This window comes from Poecilia reticulata, chromosome 17, assembly GCF_904066995.2.
Source record: "Poecilia reticulata chromosome 17, P_reticulata-male-v2, whole genome shotgun sequence".
Classification (NCBI taxonomy): Eukaryota; Metazoa; Chordata; class Actinopteri; order Cyprinodontiformes; family Poeciliidae; genus Poecilia; species Poecilia reticulata.
In genome coordinates this window covers 27001198-27016231 of record NC_088846.1, presented here as the reverse complement: position 1 = coordinate 27016231, position 15034 = coordinate 27001198, and the positions used below count along the sequence as shown (strand labels likewise).

The 15034-nt window shown below is 38.6% G+C and overlaps 1 long non-coding RNA gene across 1 annotated transcript in view; it reads left to right on the top strand.

Moving 5' to 3' along the window:
* Nucleotides 1-9322, top strand: part of LOC103479468 (uncharacterized) — an 87136-nt gene extending 77814 nt beyond the window's left edge. Inside the window, exon 3 of the long non-coding RNA XR_535952.3 lies at nt 8567-9322. This is a non-coding gene — a long non-coding RNA (uncharacterized LOC103479468). The remainder of the gene's footprint in view (nt 1-8566) is intronic.
* The last annotated feature ends 5712 nt before the right edge of the window (nt 9323-15034 follow it).

The following is a 15034-nucleotide window of genomic DNA, read 5'->3' as shown; positions in this document are numbered from 1 at the left end:
CTTTAGTTTTTGGAACCGCAGAAATTTTCAAGTCAAAAATCTTCTAAATCTCTCTAGAAAATTTCTTAGATTAATCTAAAAATGTCTGTGGTTTTCTTGCAAATTTTAAACTTCTGAAACTCAGAAATGTTCTAGAAAAATCTTTGAATTTTTCCCCCCCAATAATTTCTGACTTGCAGAGCTCAGAAAATTTCTCATTTTTCTCCAGAAAATTTCTGAAATTAATCTTAATTTCTTTATTTTTCTCTCATAAAATTTCAACTTTTGCAGCTCAGAAATGTCCTGGTTTTTTTCTGCAAAATACAGAAACTTCTTTCTCCTTTTTTTCTAACTACAACGGCCCTAATTCACTGTCGTACAGCATAGATTTGTTTTAAATGTTTTCATTTTCAAATTAGATCTACACGGCTGCCAACGTATCGAGTTTATCTCAGTATTGTGCATCGGAGTGGATTTTTGCTGCTCTTTCTCCCCTGCAGGTTTCCTCATCTGTGTGTGACAGCATGACGAATTTACATTACGTTTATAAATGTGTGTGTGTGTGTGTTGGGGGTCCTGTTGCTCGTGGGGGTTGGACGTTCCTCTCCAAAGGTATGGTTTGCGACGACGACGATGGCGCAGCAGGCAGGTGACGAGGATTATACAGCCGCTGGCAGAGGTAAATAATGCGGCCACGCTGCCGGCCGCCGTAGCGGTTGCCTTGGAAACAGAGAGCAGAGAGTGGCCCTAATTTTGTGTTGGACTCCCTGAGACAGATGAGCTGTTTGGCGTGTCGAGGGAGGTTGTTCTTCTGCGCTCGTGTTGGAGGAACAGACACAGGATCCGCCATTATGCGGCTGCTGAACGAGCTGAAATGTTTCGGCACGAATATCTGGAGGAAGAGATGAAATTTATTGTGGAAAAATAAAACTAAATTGGTGAAATCTCTTACAAGTAGAAAAATATTGAAGCTTCTTTTAAGTCAAAATGAAATAATCTGCCAGTGGAAACGGTTCTATTTCATTAAAATTAAGGTATTTTAATGAAATAGAACCGTTTCCACTGGCAGATTATTTCACTTATAAAATGGGAAAAAAGTCATGTTAGAAGTGGAACAATCCACCAGTGGAACCAGTACTTGTTCATCAATATTAATGAATTATTGTCTTAATACAAGCTCCTGTAGACACCTTGCATGTTATCGTTTACATCCGTAAAATTCACGAATGAGAGAAGAAGGTATTATTAGTTTAGTGCGCTGTGGCAAATGGCGAAACAACACAGAGAAACTGTTGGAGAACAATTCAAAACCACTTATTCTTCCTTTTCCTCGCGCTCTGAGTCGCCTACATACACGCAGACCTGTTGCCATAGCAACTGACTGACAACAGCTCCACTATATGGATTCAGTACGTAAACATTTCCCACACAAAGAAGAGGACTTGCAGTCTGTTACAGTTTTTTTTGTTTTCAGGCTTGATGTTCACTTTGAGATTATTAAGTGATCGCTGTGGTAGCTTAGCTGCCGCTGCTATTAGCTAAGCTAACAGAGGGGTGGTTGATTAGTCAATTTAAAGTCCTGCTCTACTGATGATGTGTCAGAGTTGGTGCTTAGTTGCTCTTTTTTGTTGTTGTTTTTTTAACCTAACCGAAGCGCACAGATTTCCACAGCACATCTAGATGCTACGGTTCCCATAGTCAAGCTAGCATAACTGACGTCCTTCCCTCTACATCGCCATTTTTTCTTAATTAAAACTTCGTCCTGAACTTATTTTGTAGTTCTTAAAGAACTAGAAGTATGTAGTATCACATACACTTAAGGTTTAGCGCGTCATATTGGCAACTTATTAGCTAAAACCAAAGCTAGTCATTGTCAGTGAGGAGTTTTTTGCCCACCTTGTGCACGTGACGTCACGTTGATTAATTGTATTATTTTAATTATACAAAGATATTTCCAGTAGAAACTAGACCAAAAATACTTTGTAAATTTTTGTCTTTTTGCAGTGAAATTATCTGAATATTCTATTTTTGGATGATATGCGCCACCGTAGAGGTGACAGGACTCATGTTTTATAACCCACTGCAGCAGATTGCACCAGTTGACTCATGAGATGTTTGCACACCTGCTGGAACTAAAATAATTACCTGCTGGTGGGATTAGATTAGAGGAGGCTCCTGTAAATCAAACCAAATGGGGTTCATGACGATACTAACATGATATTGAGTTTTCAGGATTGACAGGAGACTCATTTTTCTGGGTTTAAAGACTCTGATCACTGTGGAATATTCATTTTTGAGATAATTATGACGTTTGGAGCTTAGAAAGGTTTACATATTTCTCAGTGTGTCATTATACAACTTGGTCTGAAAGTTTAATGTGAAATTTTTTTTTATGTCATTTCATTAAAAAATATACACTACAAAAACACAAAATCTTCACAAAGTCTCGTTCCTACTACAAATATATTAGTATACTTGAACAAGTAAGACACTGGAGATTGTTTTAGGTTAATAATTCCTTAATATTGATGAAAAGGCAGATTATTTGGGAACAATGTCTTGATATGAATAAAATAATGGAACTCGTACTTTTTTTCATTAATATTGAGGAATTATTAACTTAAAACAACTTCCTATACCTTATTTATAAGATAATTTTGTCTTATTTAAATATGAAATTAGACCAAAAATACTTGGTCAGATTCTGTTTTTGCAGTGTAATGTGCATTTAGTGCTAATATATAGAAAACATCATGTATTTGCTCCTTTTGTCTCTTCCACAGCTATAAAATCAGACCTTTGTTATGTCAAGTTGTATGTGGAGCCGATGTCGGCTGGACAACAGCAAATATTTCAGCGACATTCATAAAATCTTTCATTTTCAGCCTCTGCTCCACGGTTTGATGTTACTGTCCCTCATTCAGTGCACCTCGCTCCATCCCTGTCATCCGCTGGACAATAAATCAATAGTGTATCATTGAAGGAGACGTCTGTGGGAATGGGAGGAAGCGAGAGACCTCGGGGTCGGGAGAGGAGCGAGGCCGGACTTTAAGATGCTCAGATGAAGAGTTTCAGCGCTAAACTCTAAATCAGTTCAAGTCACAGTGAAGGAGCCATAAACGGCTCCCATAAGAGATGAGATAAACATTTTAATGCTGTCTGTGTGTTTGTGCAACAGCCAAATGTTCTGGAGAAAAATGTTTCAACTGCAGCACATTTGTGGTTTGTTTTTGTGTTTACAGATCAGTTTGGGTTTAAGGTCTGCAGAGATTTTACGGAGCCGAAGTTTGATCAGATTCTGCTGTATGAGTTAGCGCCACACAGCTCAGCAGGGGGGCTGGCGCTGTTAGAGATGGAAGGACAAAAAAGAGGAGTAAATGCCGCCAAAACATTTTATTTCTTTTAATAATTCTGAAATTTTCCAAAAAAAAATTGAATTTTCTCCGTCTCAAAAGTCGAAGATTTACTAGGGAAAAAAATGTGAATAATTTCAGAAATTCTCTAGAAAAAAACTTTGAAAATGTTCAAAATAGTTTTTTTTACACTAGTGAAAAATTTACACTGTTTTGAGTACATTTGTAATGGAAACAGATATTGAGAAAACCAAATGGAAAAGATCATGAGGTGTTTCTGAGGCTTTAGGGTTTCACTTTGGGAGCCATTATCCATAAATACAGCTTTTTAAATAAAACCTAAGTTTGTTTGGCTAGAAAGTCTGTTTTAACTGGGGGTGTTTGAATACAGAACCGAACTCTGACGCAGATTAGGAACGGTGAACATGTCCACATAAAAACCTCTTTCTTGGTTCAGTTGAAGTGAATTCTGTTTGAACGCGTATGTGAACGCCAAGCAGACCAGAAAGCGCTTCAAAAGCAGGAAGTGGACTATGGTACAACCAAAACAAAGGCGCCAGTCTAGCACAAAAGAGAAATCCTACAACCACTAAAGTCTCCATTTTTGTTTGCATTGTGTGAAGGAAGCTGCTCTCGGTGTGTTCTTCAGAGGATTTCATGTTGTTTCCTTCAGTGGTTCTTGGTGCAGCGCCACCACTGGTTTTTCAAAGGGTTTGCAGTGTGAAAGAACCACAGCAGCTGGAAATGTAACAAATGTTGCCACTTTGGTTCCCAATCAAGCCGAGTCTATCGGACTACACCCTAAAATTACTCCAAGAATGAATCAACAGCGCCACTGAAGATAACCAGAAGTCAACACGTAAACCTCTGATTGGTTTAAAACAAACAGGAAGGTTTTGAAGTGACCCAATTCAAGTCCGGACTGAAATTCGATACAGAAGCTGCGGCAGGTTCTGATTCCTCCACAGCAACCATGAAAGACTTGCTCTCGTTTTAACACAAATCGTTTCTGCCAGTTGTTTCTGCCAACTGTGACACAAGCATTAATTAGGTTTACGACGCAGCTACCCTTTTTCACAGAGGTGGTCCGGTTGGTTTGGAAATTTAATTTTCGGAAATTAAATTGTGTTCGATCTTAAAACATTAAATCAAAGAATCAGAATAATGCTTCAGCATCCACAATGATCAATGAGTCTTTGTAGCGCCAACCAATGCCTCCCTGCTCATTTCATCCCTTTGGCAGAAGGTGGGCCTCATTCATAATGTATCGTGCATATAAAACACAACAGACTCCATCAAATTTCAGACTGTAAGCCGTCTGGCTTCAGTCCCAACAGCAGCGCCCAGGGCATCCTAAAACACACACACGGAAACCTAAACACTTCCTGTTCAAACATTGATCTGGAGTCTTTTGTTTTCAATTTAGTCACACCTATAATCACTAAAAATAGGCTTTAATTAATGCTAATCAACAACTCTTTGCTGTTAGTCTTATTGCTGTTAGAAATTAGGTCTCTTTATATTTAGTTGCTTTTTCTTCCCTTCCTGTCTGTACATGTAGTTTAATTTTGACACTATTTGACTTTGGTAAATACTGTTTGTATTCTAAATATCTATAAACCTGCACGAAAGATCCTCTTCAGCCTGTTTTGTGTAGCTCTTGGTTTATGTGAGCGCGAAACGGACCGAAGATCGTTACAAAAGGAAGAAGTGATCGAGTGCGCAAGGAATTCTGGGTAAATGCAATCAAAACATACAAGCTCAAAATTTTATATATAGGGCGCTTGCGGGAGAAATGTCTCGTTGTTTATTTTATTTTTTTTACCAAATAATAAAAAAGAAATCCTACAACCGCTAAAATCTGACGCTGCTCCATTTTTGTTGCAACGCCATTTTACCGTTGTTAAATGTCCTCTCCTAATTTTGCACTACGTTACCCATGATGCACCCGTTTGTTTTGTAGTTCCACTCGCTCGCAGCTTAGCGAGTTACTTTCTGTGGTTCGGCGTGGCTCAGGGCCCTGAATCAGCTTCAGCGGAGCAGGAAATGCCATCCGCTACTCTTACTCTTACAAGTATAATTTACATTATTATTTTTTTCTGCTCGAAATGTGTGTTTACTTTGGTTATTAAGCTAGTTGGTGAAATTATCTCATGTTTTATCCAACTAGTACCTGCATGGGGTATCTTGGTGTGTAGTTTTGATGGTTCTCTGCATCGAAATAAATCTGTTTTAGGTGTTTTGAGTAATTTGGCTTACTGGAAACTCTATTTAGGTTTTAAATTTTACCCTAACGTTTGCCCGTGACGTGTGTAATGCACCAGTTAGACGCTATGACGCTTACCGGAAATTACGTGCTCTGTAAATAACCGTCTTCCACTGCTAGGAGAGAAGTACCGGAAGTACCGATCCGAACCCGACGGCTGTTAATGTTTGTGGCCAACACGGACTGAACTCTTCCTCCGCTGCCATTGCTAAAACTATATGGGACATTTCCACTCCAGAAAGGAAGGGGGAGCTTTTTCCTTTATTATCTGCTGTCTTCCGTTTTTACTTTCTGTTGAGATCTGCTATATCGTCACCTTTTGGGAGGAAGTTCACTCTCAGATTTGAACTTCTCTCCTCTACTTCATCAAAGCTCGCAGCTTGTCATAAACTCTGTAGCTTTCTAAATCTGGTCCATAATTGCATCTTTTGGGGTCTGCTACTGCCTCTAGTGGTGTGGGGTAGTAACACAACTAAAATATTTATTCTGGCATTACTGGCACAGTGAAAGATGAATTTCTTTAATAAAACGCTTCATTTGCTCCAGGATGTCTAGAGCTAATTTGCATCTCTTAATGCGTTTCTAATATATAAAAAAGGTTTCAGCGTTTAACTGATAAATCGTCAGAATGTGCAAATTTTTTATCCGATTAATCGTCAGAATGATCGATTGTTTTTGTTTTATCCCCAAAACTGTGAAATTAGAACCTAATCTTGTTTTGTTTTTAATCTGTTATGAAAAACGTTCCAACATGCTGTTAATGTGACATTGTTTTTGATGAAATCACGTTTGGATGTTGTTAATGTGCGTTTACAAGCCATCACTGTGGAGAAGAAACCATTGAGAGGAGCAATTTAAACACAAACCGAGTCGTGTCATACCACCACAGCACAGACGAGCGCTCACCTTGCCTACAGCAGATTTTCTATTTAATCAGCATTGCTAGGCAACCATTGTTCAAGCTGCAAGGACACCTGTTACATAGAAATATTTCTTTATAAACTGTAAATCAGACCGAGAGAACAGTGAGTCTGAGGAAAGTCATCTCGTTATGAGGTTTAATTTCTCTGCGGGGAATTAAAAAATCTGTTCGGGAGTCGTTTCCAGTTCATAAATCAAACCCTGACGAGGCTGACACACAAAACGGCGAAGCCTGTTCGGCACCTGTTGGAGCCGAAGCCACGATTTCAGGAGCTAATGGAGGAATTTGCAGTTTCAGCTGCAGATTAATGAGTTCTGCAGAGCTGCTGAGTTGACACAGTTCAGGGTTTGATGTCCTTGTGGTTCTTTTTAATGCAAAGCTGACCTGTTTCGCATGATGCAAGAGGTCATAGATTGGTGTGTCAGCGTGCGGATGGACTCCCTAAACTCCAAGAGTGACAGAAAAAGCAGCTGCCTTCATTCATTTGACTAAAATTTACACAAACCATTGATTGGCCTGTAAACTGTCGTCTGGTCTGAGCGAGTAATCGATGCGCTGCAGTGACAGTGTCTCTGCTGAGAGACTCACTACTTTCTGAATGAGTCATTCCGCCGTTTTTCCAGCAGAAGAGATGACACCACAGAGCATCAGCTGCGTTTCTGTTTCCACATCAGCGGGCTTTGACTGGGCACATGGACGGGTTCATAGTGAAAGTGGTTAGAGGCTAAATATCAGCCGATATAATGATTCGCTTTCAGTGTTTGGGGTTTTACAGCTTCCTGAAAAATGTGCGTTCTGCTCCAGAATTGTCCATCCAGCCATCGGTTTGCAGAGCTGCAGCCTGGTAGATGAGGATGCCATTAAAATGTTTATTTCTGTTACACGGCACACAAATGTTGATTGCAAAGTTACACAGTCAAGCATTAACTCCAACAGTTTGAGTTTTATAACTAGTCATAAGCAAAGAAAAAACATGTTCCAGCATCATATTTTCTCCATGTTATTCATTTATGAATGTCACAGTTTAAAACTACTTTCGCAAGCTAACTATTTAATTTGCAGCTGAATATTTACCTTCAGACTAAAGAGCAAGCATGCGATGTAGTTAGCTAAATAGTTAGCTGAGTATTTAGCTTCAAATTAAATATTTAGATAATATGCAAATTGACTCGCTAAGAAGTGGAAGTAGACTACCAAAATAAAAGCTCAGAACTAACTAAAATGTAACTTGTGCAAAAATATGCTCACATATTTAGTTTCAAACTAAACATTTGTCTTGCTAGCTAAATATTTAGTTTGAAACTGACATTTATTAAAGTTCTCAGCTTATGGTTTCTTAATTATCTCTGGCTTTTTATATTTTTATGGTTTAATATCTTGTTGCCAAAGATGTATCGTCTTGTCCGTTTCCACTATTTTAACCCTTTAACATTTATCCATCTGGTATTTTTTAATCTCTACAAAGGACAGAACATTAAATTTCCTCTTGAAGGTTTAATCCTTTTTTCTGAAAGACAATATTTGTCTGTTTTTAATCACAATTTAGCTAATTACCATCGGCTAAAAGAGCAAATCAAAACTGAATTTAATTTCTGGGTTTTGTTGAAAAAATCGGTGCAGATGTACATGAACAACTTGCTTTGTGTTTTTAATATAGTACATATTAAAAAAACAATTATCTTTCAATGTGCAAAATCTTTGCTCAGCTACTTCTTTGGCAATGTTCTCGTCACACTTCAGAGTTCTGGTGTCTTTCCAGCTGTTTGTAGCAGCCATAAGAAACTGCAAAGCCCTAAATCCTGTAATCCTTTTTTAATAGTAGTTGTAAACAAAGCCAGTCTTGAAGCAATCCTAATGATAACTGCATACCGTAGATGTCAAACCTCAAAAAAAAAGGTTGGAAATCAAGCATTTTTCTTGCTCCTCTTTTAACCCTAAAAGCTTTTAAACATCCCGATATGCATATTCCTCCCTCTTTTCACGACAAGCCTGGCCTGTACTGCACTAAATTACTTGTTAAGACGGATCATGTTTTATTTCTTGCAGCTTGGCGGCTTTCTGAGTCCGGATCCCGTCTCGGGGCGGACAACAAATCGGCTCCTTCACGGCCCAGTGAACCATCGACTGGGTAACCAGCAGACAGGAAAGATTCATGGGGCTTTAAACCGTCGCTGGCCTCTGCACTCTTCCTCTCCGAACCGCGCGCTGCTCCGTGACTCTGGACGTTACACACAGAATAAAAATGAGGCGAGGCAGCTGGAAAATTGAACATGTTGTCAGGCTGCTCTCGGTGATTTAGGGACTGTGGATTGGAGTCATTTGTTTTAGCTAATGTAAATACAGTGATGGTGGGGCTGGTGATGCACAACGCTCACTGGGGTTACTGGTAATGGGAGTGTTGCACTGGGATATGCTGATTACGGTGGTGTAGCATTTTGACGTACACCCACATCAGTGTTGCAAATGGTGCCACTTTGGTTGATGGCGGCAGTTAAATTTGGTTTTAACGGGTTATAAGAACAGAAGCTGATGCACAGTCGGTGTTTTAAACGCTTTACATTTTCTACTTCTAATTAAAACTGATGTGAAATAACCACGCAGAATAATCAGATGCATGTTAAATCCCTATGCACCACTTTATTTCTAGGCCTGTCGTAATAAGCAATAAATAAATTAATCAATTAATTGCATGAACTCAATAATTTCCATTTGGATTATTTATTGTTTTCTCTTTTCTCTCTGTGTTTCTAACAAAACCTGGATAATAAAAGTCTTCAGTCTGGCTTTTTGGCCTCAACTAGCCCTACTATTTGTTTATTTTGTACTTAAAATGTCTTCCAGTTGCAGTGTAAAATGTACATTGGAATTTAAAGTTTATAGATCTTTGAAATGTGTTCTTGCATTATTACACCATTGTCAATATATGACTTGAAAACAGGCCAATTTATTAGCTTTTAGTTTAGGTTATAACTCGGCTTGTTACAATAACAAATAAATTGTCCCAGAAATTGTGGCAATAAACAATAAAACTGTTGTTTTGAGCACATTTTCAACTATTACAGCGGTAATGGCAAGATCACTAGACTTGTTTTTTTCATTATTGAGCAAATAAAATAAAACATAAACACTAGCGAAAGCTCACAAGTGTTGGGTATTTACTGCTGAAACCATTCAAACTTATGAAATCTCCTCGTTTCCTCTTCAGTTTACTATAAACATGCCCAAAAAACGCAAAACCCACAAACACATATGTGTCGCTTTCACAATTACTTCTTCTTAATCCTCTGAGTTTATATAAAAAATACTTCTCAGGATCTCAAACGCTAAGTTTTCGAGTGAAGGTGTAAAAAAATAAAGTCTTCCTCTTCTTTGTTGCTCTTTTCCTCCGCTCCCGTGCCACTGCAAATGAAAAAGCAGATTATGTTAATACAATGGTTGGCACGTAAGCAGCTTAGCTAGCATCCAATCTTTGATCCACATTATCAGACACAAGAAATCCCACAAAGAAGGCTGCGTGTTCACATGCTGCCAGCCTGCTCTGATGTTACGCCGCGTATGCTGTTCGGCTTTCTGCGACCGACACAATGGCTTCAACGAACCTCCAGCTTCTTATGCCGAATCACAGCTCGTCTTTATACGACTATATATTCACTTTGTCTTCATCTGGGTCATATAGGAGGCGTAGAAGAGAAGAAAAAAGATCAAAACAACTTTGTTTTAAGCTGTAAACTTGCCAGAATGTTATTGTTTACATCCAGAAATTTCGTGCATGAACATTTTGCCTGTTTTTAAAAATTTTTTATATATATATATACTTTGTAGATACTTTGTATCGACTGCTTCTGGAAAACAGCCAAAGCGCTTAAAGTTGCTGTTTTTTGGTGTCTTGAAAATGACCTGTTGGCAGAAACGTCCGGAATGAGTAGGCACTGTGCCGTTACCTAGCAACCCCAGCAAAGCCCAGCCCGTTACCTAGCAACCCCAGCAAAGGGTTGCTAGGTAACCCGTTACCTAGCAACCCTAGGCAACTCAATCAGAGCTCCAGCATGTTGGCCGACTTGGGTCATAACTAGTTACATTTACTCAATTACATTTACTTGAAAAACCTTTTGATAAAATTTACTTTTAGGAGTAGTTATACTAAGCTGTACTGTTTATTTTTACTTAAGTAATTTCATTATGAAGTATTTCTACTCTTACTTGAGTAAAATTTCTGGATTCTCTTCCCTCTGTGAGTAAATTCACTGAATGAAGAACAAATATGTATTAATGTGCCATTAATACATATTTAATGTATGTATTACATACATTAAATATGTAATGTATTTAATGTATGTAATACATACATTACATACATGTAATGTATGTATTACATTACATATGTATGTATGTATTTTTGTCATCCATGTTTTTTTGGATGACAAAAAAACATAACTTTTTTTTGTCATCCATAGTCGAGCTGTCGTGATAGAACAACGTTAATTAAATGAAAACCGGAGATGTAGGTGTTATTAATTTAGTGCAGTGTGCAACAGCCAGGGAAATAATAAAGCAGAAACAACGTTGACAAAAAACTCAAAACCGCTCGTGTTCTTCGGCTGCCCATTGTCATAGTAACCGACAACAACGGCAATAACATCAGGATTCAAAACAAAAAAACACTCAAACATTTCCCACATGAAGAACAGCACATTCATTGGATTACCGTTTTATGTTTTCAGGTTTAATGTTTATTTTGTGATTATTAAGGCCATCATTAATAAGAGATTGCTGAGGTAGATTGGCTATTTATACGGTAGCTAATTGGCAAATTTAAACATCTGCTCTTCTGATGGTCTATCAGAGTCGGTGTGTAGGTCTCCATTTTTTAACTGGACCAAAACGGACCAAATTCTGCAGCACATTTACATGTTAAGGTTGTCAAAGTCAAGCTAGCGGAGCTAACCTTCTTTCCCCCTTGCTTTTTTTAAATTTCCTGATCTCTTGTGGTTGTTGTAGTGTTTACAGTTAGTAGCAAGGCACTGCATCCCTTTGTCTTTTATACATCATGCAAAGATTTAAGATTTAGCGCATTATGTTGATAATAGCTAAAACCAATGGTAGTCATTGTCAGCTAGCAAGGTTTTTGCCTTCCAGCAGAGATATGGGATATCATACTGCAATGTGTCTATAAGTTCAAGGATTCCCATAATTTCCCATAATTACTTACAGCTGTTCTAAAAAGCTATTCCTCCCACAAAATAAGCTACAAAGAGAAATATTGTATTTCTGGCCATGTGGAGCAGTTAACTCTTTTCAAACATTAAAGGAAAGTAAATAACCTCTCCGTAGTAGCAGTGAGCGCTCTGTTTGAACATTTAATAAAGCTGCCGATTGGTCAAGACTTGACCTCCTTCAATAATTAACTGCTCGGGTTCTCGGGAGTCAACGGACGCGACCTCGCCGCTCTTTGACCTCCTGCTGCAGTTCTGCTGGAAAACCCTCGGACCAGTTGCAGCAAGCTCTGTAAAAGTCTTATCTAACAAACACAGACGCTCGTTCTCTCACACTTTGCGCTATCTTAAAAGTTTCAGCCTGACGTATCTCCGTCACGTACACTCCCTTACATTCCAGTTTGCAAACACAATCCCCAACGTGTGTTATTTCAGGTTTCCTCTAATGGAAGTTCTGTCAAACATAAAGGCTGCATCACCTCATAACGCTCCGACTTACTTTCATTTTCTTTAAAAATGGGCCTGACCTTCAGGTGCCGGCCTGACCCATTGCGAAACCTCAAACCAAAGCAAGGTCTTAAATTTAACCCAAATGTTTGTCGGCACAACATGATCGCCACAGTCTGGTCGCTCCCTGCCTCCCACTCCGGGTCACTGACCACACTTTCTGTGACCTTTGGGTCACGGTGCTCTCACGTTTCCACCCGCTCCCAAGTGCCATGTTGGATACATCTTGGTTAGTGTGATACTAATTGGTTAAATCTGCCACTTACTGTTGAGTTGTATTAGACACAGTTGTTTTGCGATTTTAATTTAAAGAGGACATTTTAGACGTTTTTTATTTATATGGACATGTAAGTTTTATTTATATAGACGTGTAAGTATAAATATACTTCAATTTGTGTTTCTACTCCTGAAAACAGTCAAAGCGCTTGAAGTTACAATTTTTTTGTGTCTTGAAAATGACCCGTGTCAGAAACTTCCGGAATGAGCAGGCAGTGCGCCGTTACCTAGCAACCCCAGCAAAGCCCAGCCCGTTACCTAGCAACCCAATCAGAGCTCCAGCCTGTTTGGTCAGCTGTTTTTTTGCTGATTTTACTCAAACTTGGGTAGTAACGAGTTACATTTACTGAGGTAAATGTACTTTTAGGAGTGGTTTTACTGCGCTGTACCTTTTCTTTTACTTAATTTTGTTTTGAAGTATCGTTAGTCTTGAGTAAAATTTCTGGATTCTGTACCTGCTGAGCAAATTAACTGAATGAAGAACAAACATGTTTTAACCAAAAGTTTGCTTAAAATTGAATAAGTTCTGATGTTGAAGGAAACTGAAGTGTCTTTTGCCTGATTTTATTTTGTATTACTTACATGAATTATTGTCATGTTTGTCCTTAAAATTCCCACATTTCCACTTAACTTTATAATTTGGTCTGACTATATTATCGACCAGTTACTCAGTACTTGAGTCGACTTTTTACCAAATACTTTTTTACTCTTCAGTAATTTCCCGGATGGCTACTTTTTACTTTTATTTGATTAAAAGTATGTTAAAGTACTGCTGCTCTCACTTGAGTCCAATTTTTTGGCTATTCTTCCCTGCGCTGGTTTTACTGTACAATGGCTGCTGGAAAAAACAAGCATTTTGTTGAGTTACCATCCAGAAACAATGCAGATTCTTCACTTTGATGGGAGAGGACATAAAATGTATTTTTCTAAAACAGAATTACTGTTCACTTGTAGCTTTTTTTTTAGAAAAATACTGTATAAATACGTTGATATATTTACCTGATATTCTCTAAAAGAGAACAAAATGGTGTTTGAAATTAACAAATCTCAGTTTCCTCAGTACAAAGTATGGAGTAAACTACTTTAAAACCCACTTATAAGTCACTGTTTTGGTTTATAACATACAATCTAAGCATTTTTTTTTTACACACACTTTAAAACCGATGTTTTTGAATCTGTAGTGATATAACTCCACCCGGATTCATCCTCCTCCTCCTCCTCACAGACATGGATTCTGTTGGACGTTTCAGGTTTCCATTTTTTGACGAGCAGCTCTTCATATCACTTGACAAAGTAGTGGATTGCCTGGAAGTGTCAGATTCTGGCAGCGGCACCGAGAGCCTCCCCACGGTGGTTTCTCGGTGCCAAGCGAGGCTGAACCGCTGACGACTGTGCCAACACAAGAGCATGGAAGTGGAAATTGCTGAACAGTTGTCCCCAAAAGTAAGCGAAGCAAACATCGCTCTGGGCAAACATGAAGAACACAAGTGGATGACAGACAAGTTTTAAATCCAGCTCTTTGAAAAGATCATTTAAAAGAACTTACACTGTGTTAAAACCTAAACAAAGGAACACGTTTGAGCTGAAAAACAAATGGTTTTATTCATAGCTTTTTGGCCAAAATACACTCAAGTCCGTGGATAATTTGTAGCTACTGATTTTGTTTTGGTGTCCATGTATTTTAAGACTTTATTTACACATGTGAAAGCTGATTCATCAGTCGTCTTTTGCTGAAAACGTTAATCTGTCCTTCCCTTTTTCAAGCTGCAGGTGGTGGTTTAACAGACAAAATGGAAAAATCCTTTATTGTCCTACAATGGAGACATTTCAGAGCAAAAGCAGCAAAGTGACAGGCAATCAAAGCAAAAAGAATCACACAAAGAATATAAAATATGTAAAAACAGAATAAGGAATTAAAAGGCTGCGCAGTAAGGGCAAGATTTCAACAAGACTACCACGTAAGGTACAACAGTCCAAAGGAACGAGACTGAGTTGGTTAATTTAAAAGCATACAAAATGTTCATGTCTATTTTACCATTATAAAGACAATTTACGATAAAAAATATACAGTACTGGTCTGGGTTCAGTTAAAGTGAACTCTGGTGCGGTTTGAATGCATATGAGAACGCTAAGCGGACCAGAGACCGCTCCAAAAGCAGGAAGTGGACTTACAGTGCAGGGCATTCTGGGTAAATACAATCAAAACAAACACGAGAGTCGAGCGCTGGTGGGATAAATGGATCGAGGTCTTTTACCAGCGACGAGAGAGAAATCCTACAGCCGCTAAAATCTGACGCCACTCCATTTTTGTTTCCATTTTGTGAAGAACGAAGTTGCACTCAGTGTCTTTTTCAGAGGCTTTAGTGTCGTTTGCTTCCGTGGTCCTTGGTGCAGCGCCCCCACAGGTGAGGAGGGGAACAGGTTTTCCAAAGGGTTTGGTTGGTTTTTCACAGTGCAGCGAGAACGAGAACCACAGCAGCTGAAACTGTAACGAATGTTTCCATTTTGGTCTCCAATC